Source organism: Bubalus bubalis, chromosome 13 (genome assembly GCF_019923935.1).
Source record: "Bubalus bubalis isolate 160015118507 breed Murrah chromosome 13, NDDB_SH_1, whole genome shotgun sequence".
Lineage (NCBI taxonomy): Eukaryota > Metazoa > Chordata > Mammalia > Artiodactyla > Bovidae > Bubalus > Bubalus bubalis.
This window is the reverse complement of record NC_059169.1, coordinates 34,918,361-34,942,141: the sequence shown is the minus strand read 5'-3', so window position 1 is coordinate 34,942,141 and position 23,781 is coordinate 34,918,361. Positions and strand designations below refer to the sequence as shown.

Genomic DNA, 23,781 nt, shown 5'->3' with positions numbered 1-23,781 from the left:
CACACAGGCTTCCTCTGCTTCTCTGAGTATGGGTAAATCAGTGCTGAAATATTCCATATTTGCACCACTCAATGTGGTAGTCAGCAGCTACACGCAGCTATTGAGTACTTGAAATATGGCGGGGATAATTAAAAATCTGATTTTTTAATTTCAATTTAAACTTAAATGGCCACATGTGGCTAGACTCTGCCATATTAGACAGCAAAATGGTAAAAGGACACCCCAAGAATACCTACTTTTGCATATCCTCAGTTTGAGGAACTAGTAGAGACTAGCTTCCTTGAATCTCTGTTTCAGCTTCTCAAGAGATAAATGTTGATTGGCCCAACTTGTGTTAGGTACCGCCCCTGGTTCAACCAGCTTTGCCAAAGAGATAGGTTCAACATGGCAGCCAGGGCCAACCCTTATGTGTAGAGAAGGGAGTGCAATTCTTACAGAAAAATAGTCATGTTCTGGGTTATCACTCCAAAGGATAAGTGCTCCTCATGTTAACTTCCTATATTGATTACTTTCACTGTTTAATATTCAAATTGCCTTGGCTCATCAATGCAAAAGAAATGAAGTTTCTTGTTTACATAAAAACAGAAATTATATTTTCACTGACATGCAAAAGATGCATCAGTAAGATCAAACAAAAACTCAAGAATGATTCAAAAATTGATTTCTGAAGCCATTAGCCTCCCTTCAGTTTTCTCTTTTATAATGCAGTTTAGTTTAAGAGGGGAATTACCACTTAACTAGGGCTTTAGGAGAACAGGAATGTTACTCTTCTGTCTCTTATTTTTTCTGTTGTCAACATTTATCTCTAGTTTCTAAACAGTGGAGTAAGATGCCACATATCTGGGCAGCATTTGACCCTGGGATGGAGCCTCTGCCATGGTGTTAAGCAACCTTCCTATGTGGGTAGATGAGGGTGCACATACAGTCTAAGATCAAAGCCCTGGCATTTCTTAGAGGTGCCCCTCATTTAGTCTGCCTGAGTACTTTGGCCCTGTCTGTCTCCCTCATCTGTTCTGACCTCTGAGGCCTGTTGGCTAATTAACATCTTGGCTATTGACATCTGACACAGTCTAGCCTCAAGCTTTGCTTTCTGCCTTTCCCAGCCCTGCGCACTCCTTGATCTTGATTCTTAAATCAGCTTGCCAATGTCTAGCTTGCCAGATCCATCTCAGACATGGTTCCTGATGACTCAGCTTTTCTGTCTTAGTGATCTTCCCTGAAGGCTCCAGTCTGATGAGTCCCACTGTCTGGCATGACAGATGTATCTTTAGCAAATATTTTCAGTTGAATGTCTTTCCTACTTAAATTACATAAGTATACTGATATCTCAACTAATGACACATGTATGGTCTAATGACCTTTCTTAACTATTATCAGAAATGTTATAAACTGGATTGGAATAATAATAAAGCAATAGGACTTACATTCCTACTTAAAAAATAATTATTTAAAATCTTCAAATATATATATATACTTTTACAAAATACAATTATTTATGTATGTATATATATATTTCAGATTCTTTGACATTATTGGTTATTACAAGATATTGAATCTAATTCCCTGTGCTATATAGTAAGTCCTGTTGTTTATTTATTTTATATCTAGTATTGTATATCTGTTAATCTCAAATTCTTAATCTATTGCCCTCCCTTCCCCCTTTGGTAACCATAAATTTGTTTTCTATGTCTGTGAGTCTATTTCTGTCTTATAAGTAAGTTAATTTTTTTATCAGTTTTTTTGATTCCACATATAAGTGATATCATTTATTTGGCTTTCTCTGACTTATTTCACGAAGTATGATAATCTCTAGGTCCAACTATGCTGCTGGGATTATTTCATTCTTTCTTTATGGCTAAGTAGTGTCCCATTGTGTGTATATACCACATCTTCTTTTACCCATTCATCTGTTGATGGGCATTTAGGCTGCTTCCATGTCTTGGCTACTGTAAAGAGTGCTACTATGAACACTGGAGTGTACGTTTCTGAAGTTTTCTTTACAGAAGGCAAAAACTTTAAGCCAATACACTGAATTACAAACCTTTTGACACCACTGTTGTCTAGGTTGATACTCTGAGACTCTGACACATTAAAGTTTTCTTTGATTAGCTGATAGTGAGTGATTAATTGGGAGGAAAGTGAGAGAAAGCTTTAAGGAGAACTGGAGTGAGGTGGGGAGGGACTGTTATCTAAGAATGCAGAAAGAAATAAAAGAGGAAAGGGGATATACGTATACCTATGGCTGATTCATGTTGAGGTTTGACAGAAAACAACAAAATTCTGTAAAGCAATTATCCTTCAATAAAAAATAAATTTAAAAAGAGAAATAAAAGAGGAGATGGAAGAATTGAGGGCAGTCCTCATACAATGATTTATCTTCAAATCTTTGTTCTTTTACAAAGTATTTATTTATTTTTAAAATAGAGGTTTTGTTATTGAAAATGTTTACTCCCAAATAAGTTATTAACTGAGACATTGCTACAACTTTTTTCAGCGAAAGTTTGATGCATGAAACAGGGCACTCAAAGCCGGTGCTCTGGGACAACAGAGGGATGAGGTGGGGAGGGAGGTGGGTGGAGGGTTCAGGATGGGGGCACACATGTGCACGCGTGGCTGATTCGTGTCGATGTATGGCAAAAACCACCACAATAGTGTAAAGTAAATATCCTTCAACTAAAAGAAATAAATTTATTAAAAATTGTAAAAAAAAAATTAAAAAACATAAAATAGAGACTTTGTTATTGACCATGTTTATTCCCAAATAAGTTATTAACTGAGGCATTGCTGCAACTTTTTATTTTTTCTCAAAGTTAACAAACTTGGTGCCCAGGGACCCAAGTTCTAGTCACATCAACTCTTTGCAAACTATGCTGTTGGCCAGAGTCAGAGTCACTGTATTATTTCTCATCAGGCTATTTTAAAGAATGAGTAAATCTGTTTTAACTTCTGAGTCAAGTTCTATTTAAAATAACATTTTAAATTCTGTTTTTTATATAACTTGTGAAAGGGAATGCTACATTAATATAGCAAAATGAAGAAAGCAGTTGTTCTCATTTCAAAAAGGAGTTTTCACTTTTTAAATAGAGTCCTCATACGGATCCTTTAAGTATAGAATTTTCCCAGTGTACTTGAAACATGTGTACACGCAATCAGTGGCGTCTGACTCTTTGTGACCCCATGGGCTGTAGTCTGCCAAGCCGCTCTGTCCATGGAATTCTCCAGGCCAGAATACTGGAATGGGTTTCCATTTCCTTCCCCAGGGGATCTTCCTGACCCAGGGGTAGAACCCGCATCTCCTGCATTGGCAGGCAGATTCTTTAGCACTTCGACATTATTGTTGTTCAATCATTAAGCTGTGTCCAACTCTTTTTGATCCCATGGATTATAGCACATCAGGCTTCCCTGTACTTCACTATCTCCTGGAGTTTGCTCAAACTCATGTCCATTGAGTCAATGAGCATAACTGCTCTGTAAGTTGAGATACTACTGAAACCTTTCTACATTTATCAAGCAATTAAATGAAGCGCCCCTATCTCTCATTGGCTTCTTCCGTTTCTGGAATGACACGAAGAAACAGATGTAATGAAAGCAGTGAAGTCCTTGCTTTCTCCTTCTCCTCCCCTTCCTCCTCCTCCTTCCTTCCCCTTCCTCTCTCTCCCATCTCCCCTTCTCCTCCCCTTCTCTTCTTTCTTTTCCTTCTAGGCTGTTTCCTGGCACAGACAGGGCCCATGCTCTCTGCTGAGGATAAAGAGGCTTGCTCCTCGCTGGGAGAAGACTTTTCTGGGGACTGTGAGTACCCACCCTCAGCCACGATAGAATCAGCAGAGAAAATCCACCCTGCCTTAGTCTAGGGTGCTGAGAGAACGGCCAGCAGTCTGTTACTCTCAGTATTATTTAGATTTCTGTTCCCAAAAGTCTCTGGAAGGGCACCCCTGAAGGCCAGTCTGTGAACTTTGGTTGGTAGCTACTGTGAGTGGCTCTGAGGGCCTCTGGAACACTATAGGAGGAGAACACTTCCTCAGAACTTGGAAAGCAGGAGCCACAGACACTTGGAGAAACGGGCTTGGAAGCCCCAGGAGCCCTGTCAGGAAGTGCAGAAAGGATCAGCGTGAAGATGCTCCCTTCCCTGCAGCCCTCCACTTCCACCCTTCACCTCTAGTTAGATTTGCACATTAATGGATGAGTAGGCCACATCCGTGGTCCAGTGAATGTCCATTCAAATGGGCTATGGAGATTGTTGACCTGGTTTTATATCCCTCAGTGAGGAGAAGCAATAAATTTCTCATCCAAAAATCTAGCTGGATAGGGTCTCCAGCAAATTACAACAAAGGTTTATCCTGCTCCCCATCTAACCGGAAACTCAGCCATCAGATTCTTGGCAGGAAAGGAGAGGAGTTAAAGGTGATGACAGACTAAGAGGCTTCAAGCTCTGTTGGTAAAGCAAGTAGGGGGAAAGGCAAGGAAAGCACTTCCTCACCCTCCGCCCCACTGTACACTTATTTTTGTATCTTTGACATAGGTTGTTCTAGCATTTGGATAAAATGACAAAATGAGATTTTCAAATCTTCCTTTCACATTTTCCAGATATGAATGGTACCAGATTTACCATTAAAAAAAAAAATCACAGTTGAGCTTCCAACTTGTACTTTTTTTTTTTTTTTTCCATTAATGGGTTCTTTCCAAGACAGGAAATCAACAAGAGAGAAAAAATTTATAGCTAGTCTCAGTTAAAGAATGCCATTTTGAGCACTGGATTTTCTTTTCTGCTTTCAAATACCCACATTTGTCTTCACATTTCTTCCCCAAACTCCTCCTCATCCTATTCCACGCAGTAGAGGCTTAATATGCTAACACTTATGGGAAGAGAAGGTCTTTCCAGGTAGAGTCACAGAGTTGTTCTGGGTGACTGCCGGAGCTGCTGACCTGAGCCATCCCGGTGTTGCCAGGATGCAGCGTGTCTCCAGTTTCAGTGGATGAGAGGCTCAGGGGCACCTTGGGCTGGCTTTGTCGATCCAGATTTAGAAGATGGCTTCAAAGATGGAGCCAAGGCTCCAGAAAGATCTTTTATAAGGTTATCAATGGAGGTGACTGATTGGAGAAGATGTCAGGGTCACGCTCCTTGTTTTCCTCAGTAATTTCTTTATTCACTCCAGACTGTCTTCTTAAACTGTTAAAATCAAAGAAAAAGTATTTTTTAAAATTATGATGCTTCTAATGTACCTTTTGTATTATGTTCTGAGAGAGTTAAGATAGGGCTCAGATCTTATAATTATACAAGTTATTGTGTATAATTGCATGAGATAAACTTTTAAGAGGAGAAGAAAAGGTGGTTTAATACATTTCTGTCTCTTAGTATTTTGGAATTGTGAGAAGTCACCAAAAGAAGAGAACGTTATCATAGACCTTAGGAATAATGTTTTTATTTATCATTCTCTTTATTTTAAAAATGAAACAGTTGAGATTTTTCACCAATAAAATTGGCAAAGATAATCTTTATATGATCATATCTGCTAGTATGAGTAGGAGATGAAGGGGGCTTTTTCAACACAGCTCATCATGAATATAAATTGCATAAAATTTTAGAGGACAATAAAAAAACACGTATAACTTACAGATGAAATGACATGACATCTAGAGTTTGCTTTAAAACTAGTAAGAAGTGACTGAAGGGAAATAGAATGGGAAGAATAAAACCAAATGACCTTATACTAATAACTGTCAAAGTTCACTAACGAATAAATGAAGATGCATTAAACTATTTCCTCTAATAAACTTTCATCATAAACATTTAAAAAGACATGCACACATTTTTCATTCATTTGTTTATGCATTAAATGCTTTTCTATGTGTCAAGCTCAGTTCTATGTGCTGGGGACACAGTAGAGAGCAAACATATCTCTGCTCTCAATGAGGTTAATTCTAGGGGCCGGGGAAAGGCTACAAAGAAACAAAAATGAACATAAAATACAGCAAGTGGTAATCACTGCTATAAAAACAGGAGCAGGTTTAGAGAGTGTTGCAGGGGGTTTAATTACATGCTTTTTAAAACAAGATCCCTATGGAAAACCTCTCTGATGGCATGATGCTTAAGCAGAGACATAAAGAAACTCAGGAAGCCATCTCTGTGAATATCTAGCAGACAAATATTATAGGAACATTCCAGGAAGAAGGAACAATAAATGCAAAAGCCCTGAGATGAGAGTAAGCTAAGTGTGTGGAAGAACTAGCAAGAATACTCTGTGAAGGGGAGAGAGATATGAGATAAAGATAGACAGGAATGTGCAGAACAAGGTGATTTACAGCCTTGCAGGTCAAATAAAGACATTGGTCACTAGGGTTTTGAGCAGATAAATGACATAATCTGGTTGCTCTAAGAAGAGTCTGTTGGGGAGGAAACAAAATAGACTGGTTCCGAGGCATCTCTCTCACCTTGGTGAGAAATCATACTGGAGAGAGTTGTAGGTTTCTGTACATTTTGATGTCAGAGTCCACAGGATTTCCTGATGGAGTGGATATGTGGTATGAGAGAAGGAAAGATGGCACCAAAGTCTTGGGTCTGAAAATTAGACAAACAGCTGCCATTTACACATTTGCAGGGGAAAAAAGATCAAGGGTTAGGTATTAGATGTGTGAAAGTAGAGATAACTTAAAAAAATTTTTTTTTTATTGAAGGATAATTGCTTTACAGAATTTTGTTGTTTTCTGTCAAACCTCAACATGAATCAGCCATAGGTATACATATATCCCCTCCCTTTTGAACCTCTCTCCCATCCCTCTTCCCATCCCACCCCTCTAGGTTGATACAGAGCCCTTGTTTGAGTTTCCTGAGCCATACAGCAAATTTCCGTTGGCTATCTATTTTACATATGGTAATGTAAGTTTCCATGTTACTCTTTCAATACACCTGACCCTCTCCTCCTCCCTCCCCATGACCATATGTTGAGTAAGCAGTTAGACATATGAGTCTGGAATTTAGGGGAGAGGTAATAGACCATGTAGATGAATCTGGAAGTAGTTGGTATTGAAATGATAGTTAAAGCTATGGGACTACAGGAAATCACCAAGAAAAAGTAAACATAGAGAAGAGAAGGGGTCCAAAGACTGGGGCATTTACAATTTTAATGTTGGAGGTTAAGAGAGATGAGGAGGAACCAGCAAAGGAAGGTGAACTATAAATGATGTCCCTGATATGAAGTGACTAAAGTATCTGAAGAATGAATGACAGTTTCACTAGACCAAGTGCTGCAGATAGACTAAGAAAGATGGGGCTCAATCTAGGATTTGGCAATGTGTGATCCATTGCTGTTTGTGTTAGTGATGGGTGTTTCTTGAGAAAGAAGGGAGAAAGCATTGACAATCAATGAAGACAACTCATGTAAGGAGTTTGGCTGCAGACAGGATAATTCAGATAGTGGCGTGACACTGAACTGATGACAAACTCAATTTAGATAATTTTGGATTTTAATAAATGGACTGCTTGCAAAGATTTGGACAGGGAGTGGGAAAACTAAGAAGGATAACAGTTCTGTGGGGCTACTTAATAGTGGGCTCTGTTACTATTAATACCTTAACCTGATGAGGCAAGAGAAGGGAACCATCTCTAGGACCTAGAGAGAGAATGGTAGAAGAGATCTGTGGAAGCTGATGCTGATGGACGTTGTGATGCTCAGTTCAGGGATGCAGTTAGCCCCTGGCCAACCTTCCAGATAAAGGAGTCAAGGGAATATCTACCCCCATTTTACTTTCCTGTCTCCATCCCTCTGATCTCGTTTCATGCCTCAGTGACTGAACTCAACCAAAAGCAAGAAGTCCACGGAGCTTATCAATGAAGTTCATGAAGATCTGTCTCCTGAGACATAGGACAGGGGCAAGGAGTGGATTTGGAGATTTTAGTGGAAGATATGCGGAACAAAGAAGGTCAGAAATGGACCAGTGACTAGAGGGAATGTACAGAGTTAAGAGAGCAAGAAGTGGTGGTACCAGAAACTCCATTTCCTGGAACTTCTAAGGATATTAATATAATAAAGGATACTTGAAAATTTTAGCTATATATGTGTAGCTCAGGATGGCTAATAATTTCATAAAGTGGACATCTTGTAGAAGTTTCTCCATTGAATGGAATACTCTATAGCAATTAAAAGTACTCTTGCAGAAGTAAAATAGAATGACATAAACATAACTAGGATAAATTATTAATTGAGCTAAATGTTATTTTATAAATGTTTTATGTACAGGATGATGCCAATATACACATATAAGTGTTTGTGTTAGTCATGCAGTCATATCTGACTCTTTGCAACCCTATGGACTGTTGTCCGCCAGGCTCCTCTGTCCATGGAATTCTCTAGGCAAGAATACAGGAGTGGATTGTCATTCCCTTCTCCAGGGGACTTTTCCAACCTTGAACCCAGGTCTCCTGCATTATAGGCAGATTCTTTATCATCTGAGCCACCAGGGAAGCACCAAATATATAGTCACTCAGCTGTGAAAGTGCATTATGTTTGAGTAGTGCAATTTTATGTAATCCCATTTGTTTTTTGCTCACATTCTTCCCTGTATAGACTGCCCATTCATTCAACATGAATGCACCTCTCCCTTCCTCCACACTTAGTTTGTTTCCTGGGCTGACAGTCTCATGCTTCTTGCTTCTGTGAATTCTACAGATGTACTATATTATTTGAAGTCTCACGGCATCTATGTGGGGACTGAATGACCCGTTCTGCTTTGGCTTTTCCTATTTCTTAAAGTAGAAATCACATACATTAGTGTCTGACAGCCATATAGCCTTCCTGTAAGCCCTGAATTCAAAGAAGCACCAATTCAGTGCTGGGGAAGTGGACACACCACTCTTGGGGATACTGAGGTGGTAATAACTGTTAACTATAGGTCACAGGTAGAGTTGAGGGAACGAAGCGCCTGACCAGAGATTGCCATGGATGGAGCCCCATTGGTGAACATTCAGGGTATGTGGTTAATGTCAAAGCAAATGGTAATTGTGATAAAATGACATCAATTATCAATTGATAATTCTTAATTTAATAAAAGGTTATTATTGAACACCTTCTCTGCTGAAAGTTAGGTTGGCAGTTAAGGGATTAGAATACAGGAAATGGTCTTTGTGCTCAAAGAACTTTTTTAGCTAGAGACACAATGACTCAATTGGTAGAGAATTCACTTGCAATGCAGGAGACGTCCTGCAATGGAGGAGATCTGGGTCAGCAAGGTCCCCTGGAGAAGAAAATGGCAACCCACTCTAATATTCTTATCTGGGAAATACCATGGACAGAGGAGCCTGATGGCCTAGAGTCCAAGGGGTCTCAATGAGTTGGACACGACTTGGCAACTAAACCACCACCACCACAGTTAATACAGGAAACAGAAAGGATATGATATAATTAAATATAAAATTGTTTCATTTTTCCTTTTCTTTAATTGAAATATAATTGATTTACAATGTTGTGCCAACCTCTGCTATACAACAAAGTAACTCAGTTATACACGAATATATTCTTTTTATAAATATTCTTTTCCATTATTCTTTATCCCAGGAGATTAGATACAGTTCTCTGTGCTATAGAGTAGGGCCTTATTGTTTATCCATTGTAAATAGTTTACATCTACCAACACCAAACTCCCAGTCCCATCCCTCTCCTTCCCCTGGTTGCCTCCATGGCAACTGAAAGTCTATTCTTTTTGTCTTTGAGTCTGTTTTCTTTTGTAGATAGGTTCATTTGTGCCATATTTTAGATTCCATATATAAGTGATATCATATGGTGTTTTGTTTTCTCTTTCTACTTGCTTAGCTTAGTATGATCATCTCTAGTTGCATCCATGTTGCTGCAAATGGCATTATTTCACTCTTTTTTAAGGCTGAGTAGTATTCCATTGTATATGTGTACTGCATCTTAAAATTATTTTTCATAGACCATAAATTCTATGTTTCAGAGGAAACAGGAGGGTAGTATTAATTATGAGTGTACTATAAAGATAAATTCTCCAGGCTAGTCCAATGGTTCATGAACTGAGAACATCCAGATGTTCAAGCTGGATTTAGAAAAGGCAGAGGAACCAGAGATCAAATTGCCAACATCCATTGGATCATTGAAAAAGCAAGAGAGTTCCAAAAAAAATCTACTTCTGCTTTGACTATGTCAAAGCCTTTGACTGTGTGGATCACAACAAACTGTGGACAATTCTTAAAGAGATGGGAATACCAGACCACTTGACCTGCCTCCTGAGAAATCTGTATACAGGTCAAGAAGCAACAGTTAGAACTGAACATGTAACAGCAGACTGGTTCCATATAGGAAAAGGAGTATGTCAAAGCTGTATACTGTCACCCTACTTATTTAATTTATATGCAGAGTACATCATGTGAAATGCTGGGCTGGAAGAAGCACAAGCTGGAATCAAGATTGTCTGAGAAATATCAGTAACCTCAGATATGCAGATGACACCACCCTTATGGCAGAAAGTGAAGAAGAACTGAAAGAGGAGAGTGAAAAACTTAAAACTCAGCATTCAGAAAACTAAGATCATGGCATCTGGTCCTATCACTTCATGGGAAGTAGATGAGGAAACAGTGGAAACAGTGACAGACTTTATTTTCTTGGGCTCCAAAATCACTGCAGATGGTGACTGCAGCCATGAAATTAAAAGGCACTTGCTCCTTGGAAGAAAAGCTATGACCAACCTAAACAGCATATTAAAAAGCAGACACATTACTTTGCTAACAAAAGTCTGTCTAGACAAAGCTATGGTTTTTCCAGTAGTCATGTATGGATGTGAGAGTTGAACTATAATGAAAGCTGAGCGCCGAAGAATTGATGCTTTTGAACTGTGGTGTTGGAGAAGACTCTTGAGAGTCCCTTGGACTACAAGGAGATCCAAACAGTCCATCCTAAAGGAGATCAGTCTTGAGTGTTCATTGGAAGGACTGATGTTGAAGCTGAAACTCCAATACTTTGGCCACCTGATATGAAGAGCTGACTCATTGGAAAAGACCCTGATGCTGGGAAAGATTGAGGGCAGGAGGAGAAGGGAACGACAGAGGATGAGATGGTTGGATGGCATCACTGACTCAATGGACACGAGTTTGAGTAAATTCCAGGAGTTGGTGATGGACAGGGAGGCCTGGTGTGCTGCAGTGCATGGTGTTGCAAAGAGTTAGATGCACCTAGCTACTGAACTGAACTGAACCACGTGTAAAACAGATTGCTAGTGGGAAGTTGCTGTCTAAAACAGGGAGCTCAACACGGTGCTCTGTGATGACCTATAGGGTGGGATGGGGTGAGGGAGGTTCAAGACAGAGGGAACATATATATATTTATGGCTGATTTGTGTTGTTGTATGGGAGAAACCAACACAACATTGCAAAGTATTCATCCTCCAATTAAAAATAAAAAGAATACTAAAAAAATATTTGGAAAAAGAAAGCCACTAGGCAGGGAGGTAATGTACTTTAACACACCATTCAACAAATTACGAATGATGAATTTTGTAATTACTCTTTTGATATTAAATTCTTTACTCACTTTGACTTCACCTCAAGGAAGCCTGTTACTGACTGCTTCTTCTGTACAAGGCCTCATATACATTGCATCATTTTATCCTCATAACAACCCTAGAAGTCCAGTTTTTAAAGAAATTTCTTTATTATACAAATGAGAAGACTGAGACTCAGAGAAGTCAAGAAACTTGCCCAAGGTACACAGCTAGAGGTGGAAGGTTTGTGATAGAAACTTAAGTCATCTGACTCCCTGATTCCACAATGTTTCAAATAGTCCTGATTTCTGAGTGCCAAAGTGTTTCCAGAACTATGCAAGGAAAACATATCTGGGGAAGTTGATATAAATTCACCTCTCCTAACGTTCAAGGATTTGAAATAGCTCAACTGGAATTCCATCACCTCCACTAGCTTTGTTTGTAGTGATTCTTTCTAAGGCCCACTTGACTTCACATTCCAGGATGTCTGGCTCTAGGTCAGTGATCACACCGTCGTGATTATCTGAGAAACGCTGGACTGGAAGAAACTCAAGCTGGAATCAAGATTGCCAGGAGAAATATCAGTAACCTCAGATATGCAGATGACACCACCCTTATGGCAGAAAGTGAAGAGGAACTCAAAAGCCTCTTGATGAAAGTGAAAGTGGAGAGTGAAAAAGTTGGCTTAAAGCTCAACATTCAGGAAACAAAGATCTTGGCATCCGGTCCCACCACTTCATGGGAAATAGATGGGGAAAGAGTGGAAACAGTGTCAGACTTTATTTTTGGGGGCTCCAAAATCACTGCAGATGATGACTGCAGCCATGAAATTAAAAGACGCTTACTCCTTGGAAGGAAAGTTATGACCAACCTAGATAGCATATTCAAAAGCAGAGACATTCCTTTGCCAACAAAGGTCCGTCTAGTCAAGGCTATGGTTTTTCCTGTGTTCATGTATGGATGTGAGAGTTGGACTGTAAAGAAGGCTGAGTGCTGAAGAATTGATGCTTTTGAACTGTGGTGTTGGAGAAGACTCTTGAGAGTCCCTTGGACTGCAAGGAGATCCAACCAGTCCATCCTAAAGGAGATCAGCCCTGGGATTTCTTTGGAAGGAATGATGCTAAAGCTGAAACTCCAATACTTTGGCCACCTCATGTGAAGAGTTGACTCATTGGAAAAGACTCTGATGCTGGGAGAGATTTGGGGCAGGAGGAGAAGGGGACGACAGAGGATGAGATGGCTGGATGGCATCACTGACTCAATGGATGTGAGTCTGAGTGAACTCTGGGAGTTGGTGATGGACAGGGAGGCCTGGCATGCTGTGATTCATGGGGTTGCAAAGAGTCGGACAGGACTGAGCTACTGAACTGAACTGAACCTTCAAGGAAATGGCAACCCACTCCAGTACTCTTGCCTGGAAAATCCCATGGACGGAGGAGCCTGGTAGGCTGCAGGCCATGGGGTCGCTAAGAGTCCAAAACGACTGAGTGACTTCACTTTCACTTTTCACTTCCATGCATTGGAGATGGAAATGGTAACCAACTCCAGTGTTCTTGCCTGGAGAATCTTAGGGATGGAGGAGCCTGTGGGCGGCCGTCTATGGGGTTGCACAGAGTCGGACACAACTGAAGCGACTTAGCAGCAGCAGCAGCAGCAACCTTCAAGGACTTGTTTTTCCACCTCGTGATAAGGCATGACTTCAATTCTGACATAGCTGGACGTTTTTCAAGAGAACTCTTGAAAACTGAAGTATCTGTTTTCAAATAGCACTGAAATTCTAGAGGCCGATGTGTTTTCTAAGAGTGTAAATCTCTTGGTCCAGGACCCAGGTACAAGTGTCTCCTGCTCTGTGTTTCCATGGAAACCGACCAGGGCTGTCCACTGCTGCGCAGCGGCAGAGGCATGCAGACCTTGGAGAGATAATCAGAGAGGGTGCTCAGCAACAGGAGGAAACGGCAACACTGCAAAATCCTGCAGGACTTGGAATTCACAGGAAATAATTTCTTCCCTTGTGGGAGCCCAAGCATTCCAATAAATCCAGTGCTGTCGGAGAAGCCGCCGGCGCTGTGCTTGTTGATTACATTTGCAGTTAAGCCACCTCTCCACTCCCCGCCCCGCCTCCGCTCCAACCCCACTCCTGACAGTTTTGATTTTGAAAACTTATCTCACAGAGGTCTTTAGTGCTAATGTCTCCCCTACCAAACAGATTTAATCTTCTCTGAAAAATCCCTGTAACCCGCAGAGATCAGCTGCTCATGTGGACGCAGAGGAGCGTGTTTTCCTGAAATGTAGGCGGAATGGGACTGGGGTGTGTTAATCAATTTCTATATACGCAGATCTGCCTGGAAGGTTGGGTAATTTCTAACAACACCAGCCTTTACCTCGGATTCACAGAAGGCCATTCATGTTACTTTTGGGGTTTTAAGCCTGGTGTCTGATTGGTTTCCCCAGTGGGCCATGGTTTGGTTAAGAGCACTGTATTCTTAAGTCAACTGAAAGGCAAACTATTCAGCAACCCAGAAGATGTTGGTGTAGACTGTTGAAAGTCCTTTGTGAAACCATGCTGGTTCTACTGGAGGCGCATTCAGCTTGACGGAAAGTGTTTTTTCCTTTACAGAACTTGGATTTTTAGAAGGCTCTGATGTATGAAAGGGGAAAATAAAAACACCAGGTGGAAAAGAAATCTCTAAAAAAATCTATGTCTGTTGCACACACACTCTCCTCAGAATTATGCAGAGGCTTCTGCCAAAAAGACTAGAAATAATGATTTAATGTGGTCCCCTCAGCCCACAAACCCATCATCTTCTAGTCCACACTGGACATCTCCATCAAATAAGAACAGTAAGGGACTTCCCTGGTGGTCCAGTGGTTAAGTCTGCCTTGCAATGTAAGGAACACGGGTTCAATCCCTGGTCGGGAGACTAAGATCCCACACACAGAGGGGCAACTAAGCCCTTGCGCCACGATCGGAGAAGCCTGTGCGCCATATCGAAGACCCAAAACCACCAGAAAAGAAAGAAAAAAGAAATAAAGAGCAACCTAGTAATAGTCAACTTTCAGCTTCAGAGTGAAACTCTCTATTATTAAGAGGTTATTCCCATGCTTCTTGTTAACATTTTGAGGCCAGGTAAGCAGGCTGCACATTTAGACTTGAAGATGGAGTTTTCTCTACAGCTTTGGAGCCACAGTAGCCTGTCTCTCTTTATCTGCCCGATCCTTCTTCACAATTCTTTTCCTTTCACCTTCAATTCAGTTCAGTTCAGTCAATCAGTCATGTCCAACTCTTTGTGACGCCATGAACCACAGTACGCCAGGCCTCCCTGTCCATCACCAACTCCCGGAGTTCACTCAGACTCACGCCCATCGAGTCAGTGATGCCATCCAGCCATTTCATCCTCTGTCGTCCCCTTCTCCTTCTGCCCTCAATCTTACCCAGCATCAGGGTCTTTTCCAATGAGTCAGCTCTTCACATCAGGTGGCCAAAGTATTAGAGTTTCAGCTTCAACATCAGTCCCTCCAGTGAACACCCAGGACTGATCTCCTTTAGGATGGACTGGTTGGATCTCCTTGCAGTCCAAGGGACTCTCAAGAGTCTTCTCCAACACCACAGATCAAAAGCATCAATTCTTCAGCGCTCAGCTTTCTTTATAGTCCAACCCTCACATCTGTACATGACTATTGGAAAAACCATAGCCTTGACTAAATGGACTTTTGTTGACAAAGTAATGTCTCTGCTTTTTAATATGCTGTCTAGGTTGGTCATAACTTTCCTTCCAAGCAGTAAGCGTCTTTTAATTTCATGGCTGCAGTCACCATCTGCAGTGATTTTGGAGCCCAAAAATATAAAGTCTGTCACTGTTTCCACTGTTTCCCCATCTATTTCCCATGACGTGATGGGACCAGATGCCATGATCTTAGTTTTCTGAATGTTGAGATTTAAGCCAACTTTTTCACTCTCCTCTTTCACTTTCATCAAGAAGCTCTTTAGTTCCTCTTCACTTTCTGCCATAAGGGTGGTGTCATCTGCATATCTGAGGTTATTGATATTTCTCCTGGCAATATTGATTCCAGCTTGTGCTTCTTCCAGTCCAGCATTTCTCATGATGTACTCTGCATAGAAGTTAAATAAGCAGGGTGACAATATACAGCCTTGATGTACTCCTTTTCCTATTTGGAGCCAGGCTGTTGTTCCATGTCCAGACTGTTCCGTGTCCTTTCACCTTACCTCTCCTGAAACACCTTTCTTTCCATTTTCCTGTTCTTAGCTTTTGCTTTCTTCCTCCTCCCCTTCCTTCATTCTTCCTTTATATGCCTTTGCTATTTCCATTCTCCCATCATCCCTTCCGGAACTCCCTTCTCTGAAAAACAAATGGTAAACACACCAATACACTCAAAACCACTCAAATGTACATTGTAATGGAGAAACACAATGACGTCCATTGATTTCAGTTCAGTCTCTTTTGACTGCATGCTTTCTGAACAGGGCAGTTGTTCAGTCATTCAGTCTTGTCTGACTCTTTGAGACCCCATGGACTGCAGCATGCCAGGCTTCCTTGTCCTCCACTGTCTGACGGAGTTTGCTCAGATTCATGTCTACTGAGTTGTGATACTATCTAGTCATTTCATCCTCTGCCTCCCCCTTCACCTTTTGCCTTCACCTTCAATCTTTCCCAGGTTTAGGGTCTTTTCCAATGAGAGCAGGGCAGGGCCCAAACCAATTCCAATTGGTTCCTGCTTTTAGGCTGCTCTCCTAAAATTATGTACATAGCAATAGAATTGGAAACAATTTATACTATTGTTTTGGCTTCCTAAGTGGCTCAGTGGTAAAGAATCTTCCTGCCAATGCACTAGCTGCAGGAGACATGGGTTCAACCCCTGGGTTGGGAAGACCCCTTGAGAAGAAAATGGCAACCCACTCCGGTATTCTTGCCTGGAAAATCCTATGCACAGAGGAGCCTGGTGGGCTACAGTCCATGGGGTTGCAAAGACCTGGACATGACTGAGCTACTGAACGTGCACTCATGGATCATTATCTCCACATAATTTTAGGAGCTGAACTGGTAGAAGTCACATCTTCATAGACAGAAAACCTAGGTACAGAATGGTTAATGACTGAAAATCAGACAAAGCCATAACAATCAAGTAATCGACAGAACACTCTTCAATTCCCATTATATTTAAGACATTGTAGTAAGCAAAATGGGGACACAGGCTGATGTATTGTTCTCTGTTTCAAGTAGCTTATGATCATGTTTGGGATGACAGGGAATGTATACGTGAAAAAATAGCTAGAATTAACTTGAGCTAGTATTCATGGTTGTTATTGTTCGGTTGTTATTTTTCAGTTGCTAAGTCATGTCCAACTCTTTGCAACCCCATGGACTGCAGCACATCAGGCTCCTCTGTCCTTCACTATCTCCTGGAGTTTGCTTAAATTCATATCTATTGAGTTGGTGATGCTATCTAATCATCTCATCCCCTGCTACCCGCTTCTTCTTTTGCCTTTAGTCTTTCCCAGCATCAGGGTTTTTTCCTAGTGATCGTCAGGGCTCTTCACATTAGGTGGCCAAAGTACTGGAACTTCAGCTTCAGCATCAGTCCTTCCAATGAATATTCAGGGTTGATTTCCTTTAGGATTGACTGGTTTGATCTTGCAGTCCACAAGGACTCTCAAGAGTCTTCTCCAACACCACATTCAAAAGCATCAATTCTTTGGTGCTCAGCCTTCTTTATGGTCCAACTTTCACATCCGTACATGACTACAGGAAAAATCATAGCTGTGACTATACAGAGCTTTGTTGGCAAAGTGATGTCTCTGCTTTTTAATATGCTGTCTAGGTTTGTCATAGGTTTCCTTCCAAGGAGCCAATGTCCCTTAATTTCATGGCTGCAGTCCCTAACTGCAGTAATTTTGGAGCCCAAGAAAATAAAATATGTCATTGCCTCCACTTTTACCCCTTGTATTTGCCATGAAGTGATGGGACCAGATGCCATCATCTTAATTTTTTGTATGTTGAGTTTTAAGCCAACCTTTTCACCCTCCTTTTTCACACTCATCAAGAAGCTCTTTAGTTCCTTTTCACTTTGTGCCATTAGTATTCATGGAGCACTTACTAATTGTCAGCTGTGGTGGTGAGGTCTTTCTACGTGTTCTGTCCTGTAGCCCTTAGAATAATTCTGTAATGTATACTGCATACCATTATGATCTGCATTTCATAGATGAGGAAACTGAGACTTAGAGATGAAGTAACTTACTCAAGGCTTCACAGGTAGCCCATGTGGGCTGGGAGGTGAACTGCTAAATGTTGGCAAAAGTTAAGTACCAAATGAATGGGACAGAGGAATCTCCTTGAAGTTCAGAGCTGGAAATTCACTGTGTACTTGGGAGGTTATGAAAAGATAGCATCTCAGGACTGAAGCAGACCTTCAAGATCTGAATCTCCACTTTAATGTCACTCTTGGGGAAACTGGAACCCAAAGACAGGGATAATCTGCCGAAAGAGGTGGCATGTGAATGGCACGTGTGGGATGAGTGGGCGTTTGGACTGTCTAGACAGACAGCAGGTGGCATTCCAGGGAGGGAAATGGGAATGATGGTCTACTGAGTCATATTCCACTTTTGGTATTGTTTTTGCTTCATGAAGAACCTTTACTCAGTATCTGGGAGGAGAGAGGAGTGTGATTTCCAGGAGAGGAGTTTGGGAAATGAGGAAGAAGAAGAGCTTTTTAACTGTTATCATCTCCCAGTATCTGAGAGTTACCTCCTCATTGGGACTCCTGGTAAAAAAGTAGTTGCTATTGCTCCTGACTATTGGATGAAGTCTGTTGGTTGTCAAAAAGTATGAGCAAGAATGGGCAAGCAAAACTGAAATAAGGGATGGCAGAAAGAAAAATGCAGTAGAGGAATATGTCAGCATAGAACTTATAGCTTTGAAGCTGAAAAAACCCAAGCTTGCAGCACAGCCTGCTGTAGTTTCTTTAGTCTGTGTCATCCTCGAACAGAGCACAGTTTTATATAGAATGTTTGCTGCAAAACTAGACACAAATAGTTCCGAGGATTAACTTTGAATTTCCTGGATTTGGTGGGCATAAATCAGGGCCTTCATGCTATTTTAACACTTTTTAAAAACAAGGTCCTTCTGAATAAATGGCAAAACTGGGTCAAGAAATGCTTTATTCATTAATAAGTAAAATCTAGAACTTGGAGTAATGCTCCCTAATTATGAAATGGGCAGCACACTGTACTGTTTTCTGATTGGCTGACATCAGTTTGAATGCAAAGCTTTATTTCACTCAGAGTCCTGGCATACTTCACACATTAAAATTCTAAGCTGTCTAAGTAGGTGTGAAACTAATTTTGTGTTTATTTTTTAAAACCCACCTATGATCATTTAGGACCATCCACTTCACTTTGGGAGGGCAGCACCCGGTTGTAGGTGGGCCCTGGGAGACAATAAAGGAGAGGATAATTTCTTAAAAGCCTTAAACCAGAATATTTATAGTTTCCTGGAATAGTTGTAACTACTTATCCATTTTTCCAGCCACAACTTTTCTTAATAAGAAGGGCTTTGAAAAACCTGCTAAATCTGGGCATAAAAGGAAACAGAAGTTTTCCTAGAGCAGTGGAATTTTTTAAAGTCACATAGTAACCTTATTGATGAAATCAGGAAGAGAGCACTTTCAGATCAGACTTAAGGGAGGTTATTTACAAAACATGGGATTTTTCTCAGCACACCAGGCACATTCTGTGAGATTTCCTGCAACATGAAGACACATACCATCCCTGGCTTTTAATCAGGCCAGACTGGCTCACAGACCCTTCTTCAGTGGGGGATGTTAAATGGCACTACCAACACCCTGATTCATTCAGAATCACTAGGAAGACGATTTGTAGAGGTCATCTGGCACTTTAGAAAAGGAAGCAAACCCCCCCAAAACTTAAGTTCATTAGCAGTTACATTTTTTTTTAAAAAGGTATATCTATTTTTTCCTGCTTGGACATGGTGTATCTCACTTGAATTAGTCTTCTCATAAAAACACTTTCTTGTTTATGAATATCTGTCCTTATAAAAAGTCATCCTAAAATTTAGTGCCTTTTGGGGCTAAATTTGATCAATTTATGAATTTGGGACAATTTGATCAAATGTGCATTTTAGAAAAGTCATATTTACACTGACCATCATTCATAACATTCATAATTTGTACCTTTAGACCCAAAGATTTTAACTGTTTTGTTGCAAAGGAAGGACCCCTAACTCAAATTATGCTCCTTGGAAGGTCTGTGACCATGAGTAGTGGTTTTTTCCTCCCCCTTCCTCCTCTTCCTTTAAAAATTAATTAAATACTGAGTAAAATAATCCAGAATTTTGTGGAATGTTGTAGAATAAAGTCTCCTTCTTCGGAATGGTGGGCTTCTCCTTTAGAAGCCCCGTCCCCTCTCAGTTGGGCCCTTTAAACAGAACATGGGTAAGGCAAAGTTTGGGTGTGGTTCGTGCTTTCCTGGGGCGTCCCTGGTGGCTCAGCAGTAAAGAATCCACCTGTGAATGCAGGAGACCCAGATTTGATCCCTGGGTGGGAAGATCCCCTGGAGAAGGAAATGGCAACCCACTCCAGTATTCTTGCCTGGAGATCCCATGGACAGAGGAGACTGGTGGGCTACAGTCCATGGGGTCACAAGAGTCAGACATGACTAAACGAATAACACACACACACACACACACACGTGTGTGTGACAAGAAGGATGTTGATGGATAGCTCCTTTATAATGGGGCCCGATCTCCCAGTTACCCTCAGAGGCCCTTAGAACATATGTCTGGCTTCTCACAACCAAAGAGAGGAATCAGTTTCTTTCTTTCTTAGCTTATCTGTGGGAATTAAGGCACTGGCACTGTGTTCACCCCTTCTCTCTAATCTCTGCTTCCATATATTTTGGTGATTTAAATCTCCACTTAAGCCTATCAATTACGGTCATAGAAATGATAAGGATGGTATGGGGAGGGCAGTGCCGTTTATCTAAGTGTCAAAAGGTGGCTGCTTCACACACTTTGCTGGGTGGGTGGCAGGTTCTTCTCAGGTCCTGATACCGGAATGGACCACAGTGGCACACACCATCCTCAGGAATGACCTGGGCTATGTATTTGTTGGGATGACGAGATGTAAAGAGTCATTTGAACGCAAATGATCTGCATTTGAACCTCAGCCTTACAATTTAGTGGCTATCCAAACCTGAACATTTTTCATATGTAAAATAAGACTTTTACCTAAATTTTAGGGTTGTTGCAAAGAATAAAGGAGATAAGGGATGCGAAACGTGTAAATTGCAAAGGCTTGTCTAGATGTTCCTACTTGAGTTCTGTGTTCCTAGATACTTATCCCCACTTCTGGGTTCTAACTAGTAAAGAAGAAATGTTAGGACCAAGAGGAGGATTAATGATATTGATGGGGGTCCAATTATTCTCAATGTCATGGCTCCCAACTGGAGTTGCATTAAAGCATATGGCATGGAACTGAGGCTAAATAGGGGAGCCTAATACGGGCCCCCAAAGACTCAGCCTTGGGACCCATCTGCAGGGACAGTTGGGTTCTGCAAATCAGGCTCTGGCCAGTGGCATGAGGGGCATTTCCCTATCTCTCCAACACTAGAGAAGGCAGACCCAGGGCTGTGACTAGAATGTTCTTTGCATGAGAGGAGGAATGGAGAAGCCACTGGTACTGTCTATTTGTTCCATGTGGCTGACAGCTGTGAGAAAAACAGGGTGGAGTCTCTTCTTGCTTTAAGACAAAGCAGTGCCCTCTGACACTGGGGAGAGAGAGCCCTGCAAGGGAAACACTGGTTCTCTTCTAGAGAAGACCAACAGAGACAGTTTCCCATGCCGTCTATTCCAATGCAGTGAGTGTGGCCTCCCTTGAGGACTGTTTCTGAGTTTTAGTTGTTTTGGGGAGCATTGGATTCCTTTGAGAATATGATTAAAATTTATGGAAATTATCTCATAGAAAATACATTAAAATTCTTTTAAGGCTAATATTTACATATAGCTTAAGCAGTACATAGACTGCAACCATGGACTCTAGTTTTGAAGTTACATTTCATATTCTGAGACTGTATAACTCAGTCGTTATGACTTTTCCTTTTCTTGAAGCAAAGTTAGGGTCTACTATTAAAAATAGTATCTGTTTTTCAAAAAACAAAGATGAAATAAAAACATGTTTTTAAGCTAATTTAATTCCTAACATATCTATTAATTTGGATGTTTCCTTGAATTATTAAGGGGTTTTGCTTTGTTCGTCTTGGCAAACTTTGGCCTACATAAAAGAACATGGTTTACTCATTTTAAAATTTGCTTATTATTGTCTTACTTAAATTGCTTATTTAAATTACTTAAACTCTAAAACCTCAGAATTGCACTCATCTCACACACTAGTAAAGTAATGCTCAAAATTCTCCAAGCCAAGCTTCAGTAATATGTGAACTGTGAACTTCCAGATGTTCAAGCTGGTTTTAGAAAAGGCAGAGGAACCAGAGATCAAATTGCCAACATCCTCTGGATCATGGAAAAAGCAAGAGAGTTCCAGAAAAACATCTATTTCTGCTTTATTGACTATGCCAAAGCCTTTGACTGTGTGGATCACAATAAACTGTGGAAAATTCTAAAAGAAATGGGAATACCAGACCACCTGACCTGCCTTTTGAGAAATTTGTATGCAGCTCAGGAAACAAGAGTTAGAACTGGACATGGAACAACAGACTGGTTCCAAATAGGAAAAGGAGTTCATCAAGGCTGTATATTGTCACCCTGCTTATTTAACTTATATGCAGAGTACATCATGAGACACGCTGGACTGGAAGAAGCATAAGCTGGAATCAAGATTGCCAGAAATATCAATAACCTCAGATATGCAGATGACACCACCCTTATGGCAGAAAGTGAAGAGGAACTCAAAAGCCTCTTGATGAAAGTGAAAGTGGAGAGTGAAAAAGTTGGCTTAAAGCTCAACATTCAGGAAACAAAGATCATGGCATCCGGTCCCATCACTTCATGGGAAATAGATGGGGAAAGAGTGGAAACAGTGTCAGACTTTATTTTTTGGGGCTCCAAAATCACTGCAGATGGTGACTGCAGCCATGAAATTAAAAGACGCTTACTCCTTGGAAGGAAAGTTATGACCAACCTAGATAGCATATTGAAAAGCAGAGACATTACTTTGCCAACAAAGGTCCATCTAGTCAAGGCTATGGTTTTTCCAGTGGTCATGTATGGATGTGAGAGTTGGACTGTGAAGAAAACTGAGCGCCGAAGAATTGATGCTTTTGAACTGTGGTGTTGGAGAAGACTCTTGAGAGTCCCTTGGACTGCAAGGAGGTCCAACCAGTCCATTCTAAAGGAGATCAGTCCTGGGTGTTCATTGGAAGGACTGATGCTACAGCTGAAACTCCAATACTTTGGCCACCTGATGTGAAGAGTTGACTCATTGGAAAAGGCTCTGATGCTGGGAGGGATTGGGGGCAGGAGGAGAAGGGGAGGACAGAGGATGAGATGACTGGATGGCATCACCGACTTGATGGACATGAGTTTGAGTGAACTCGGGGAACTGGTGATGGACAGGGAGGCCTGGTGTGCTGCGATTCATGGGGTTGCAAAGAGTTAGACACAGCTGAGTGACTGAACTGAACTGAACCTTACTTAGTAAATATCTATCCATTTTAGTTAACTGAACATTATAACAGAAATTTAGTTTGAAGACAAGTTTCAATCTGAGTCATTATTTTATTCTTCAAACTGAGGGTTACTTAGCAACTGGCTTTCTGGAACTTTGGAAAATGATGGTCGTCTTCTCCCTTTTGACCTCCCACCTTCCTTTTCTCCTCTGAACGTCAGCTCTAAACATCCAGAATGCAGCCCCAGGCAATGACTATAGGTGTGACCCTTGGTGTGTTCATGCTCAGTTATGTCTGACTCTTTGAGACCCAATGGACTATAACCTGCCAGGCTCCTCTATCCATGGAATTTCCCAGGCAAGAATGCTGGAGTGGGTTGCCGTTTCCTTCTCCAGGGGATCTTCCCAACCCAGGGATGGAACCCACATTTCTGGTGGCTCCTGTATTGGTAAGTGGATTCTTGACCACTTGCGCCACCTGGGAAGCCCCGAACTTTGTGAAATATATTGAAGTTAATCTTACATACCCCAGTCCACTCTCCATCTGTCAGTGTTTCTCCTGAACAGGCTTTTCCACCCAGTTTACCAGGACATCTACCTTGTCAATGTCCTTGCCCATCCAACTTCTGACACACACAGACA

At 41.1% G+C, this 23,781-nt stretch overlaps 1 long non-coding RNA gene across 2 annotated transcripts in view; it reads right to left on the bottom strand.

Moving 5' to 3' along the window:
• Positions 1-4,627: 4,627 nt before the first annotated feature.
• Positions 4,628-23,781, bottom strand: part of LOC112578425 — a 32,640-nt gene continuing 13,486 nt past the window's right edge. Inside the window, exons 2-3 of one of the 2 annotated variants that reach the window (XR_006544036.2) lie at positions 15,710-15,842; positions 4,628-5,167 (exon numbers count right to left, since the gene is read on the bottom strand). This is a non-coding gene — a long non-coding RNA (uncharacterized LOC112578425). The remainder of the gene's footprint in view (positions 5,168-15,709; positions 15,843-23,781) is intronic. The other variant, XR_003102685.3, reaches the window with a different exon arrangement.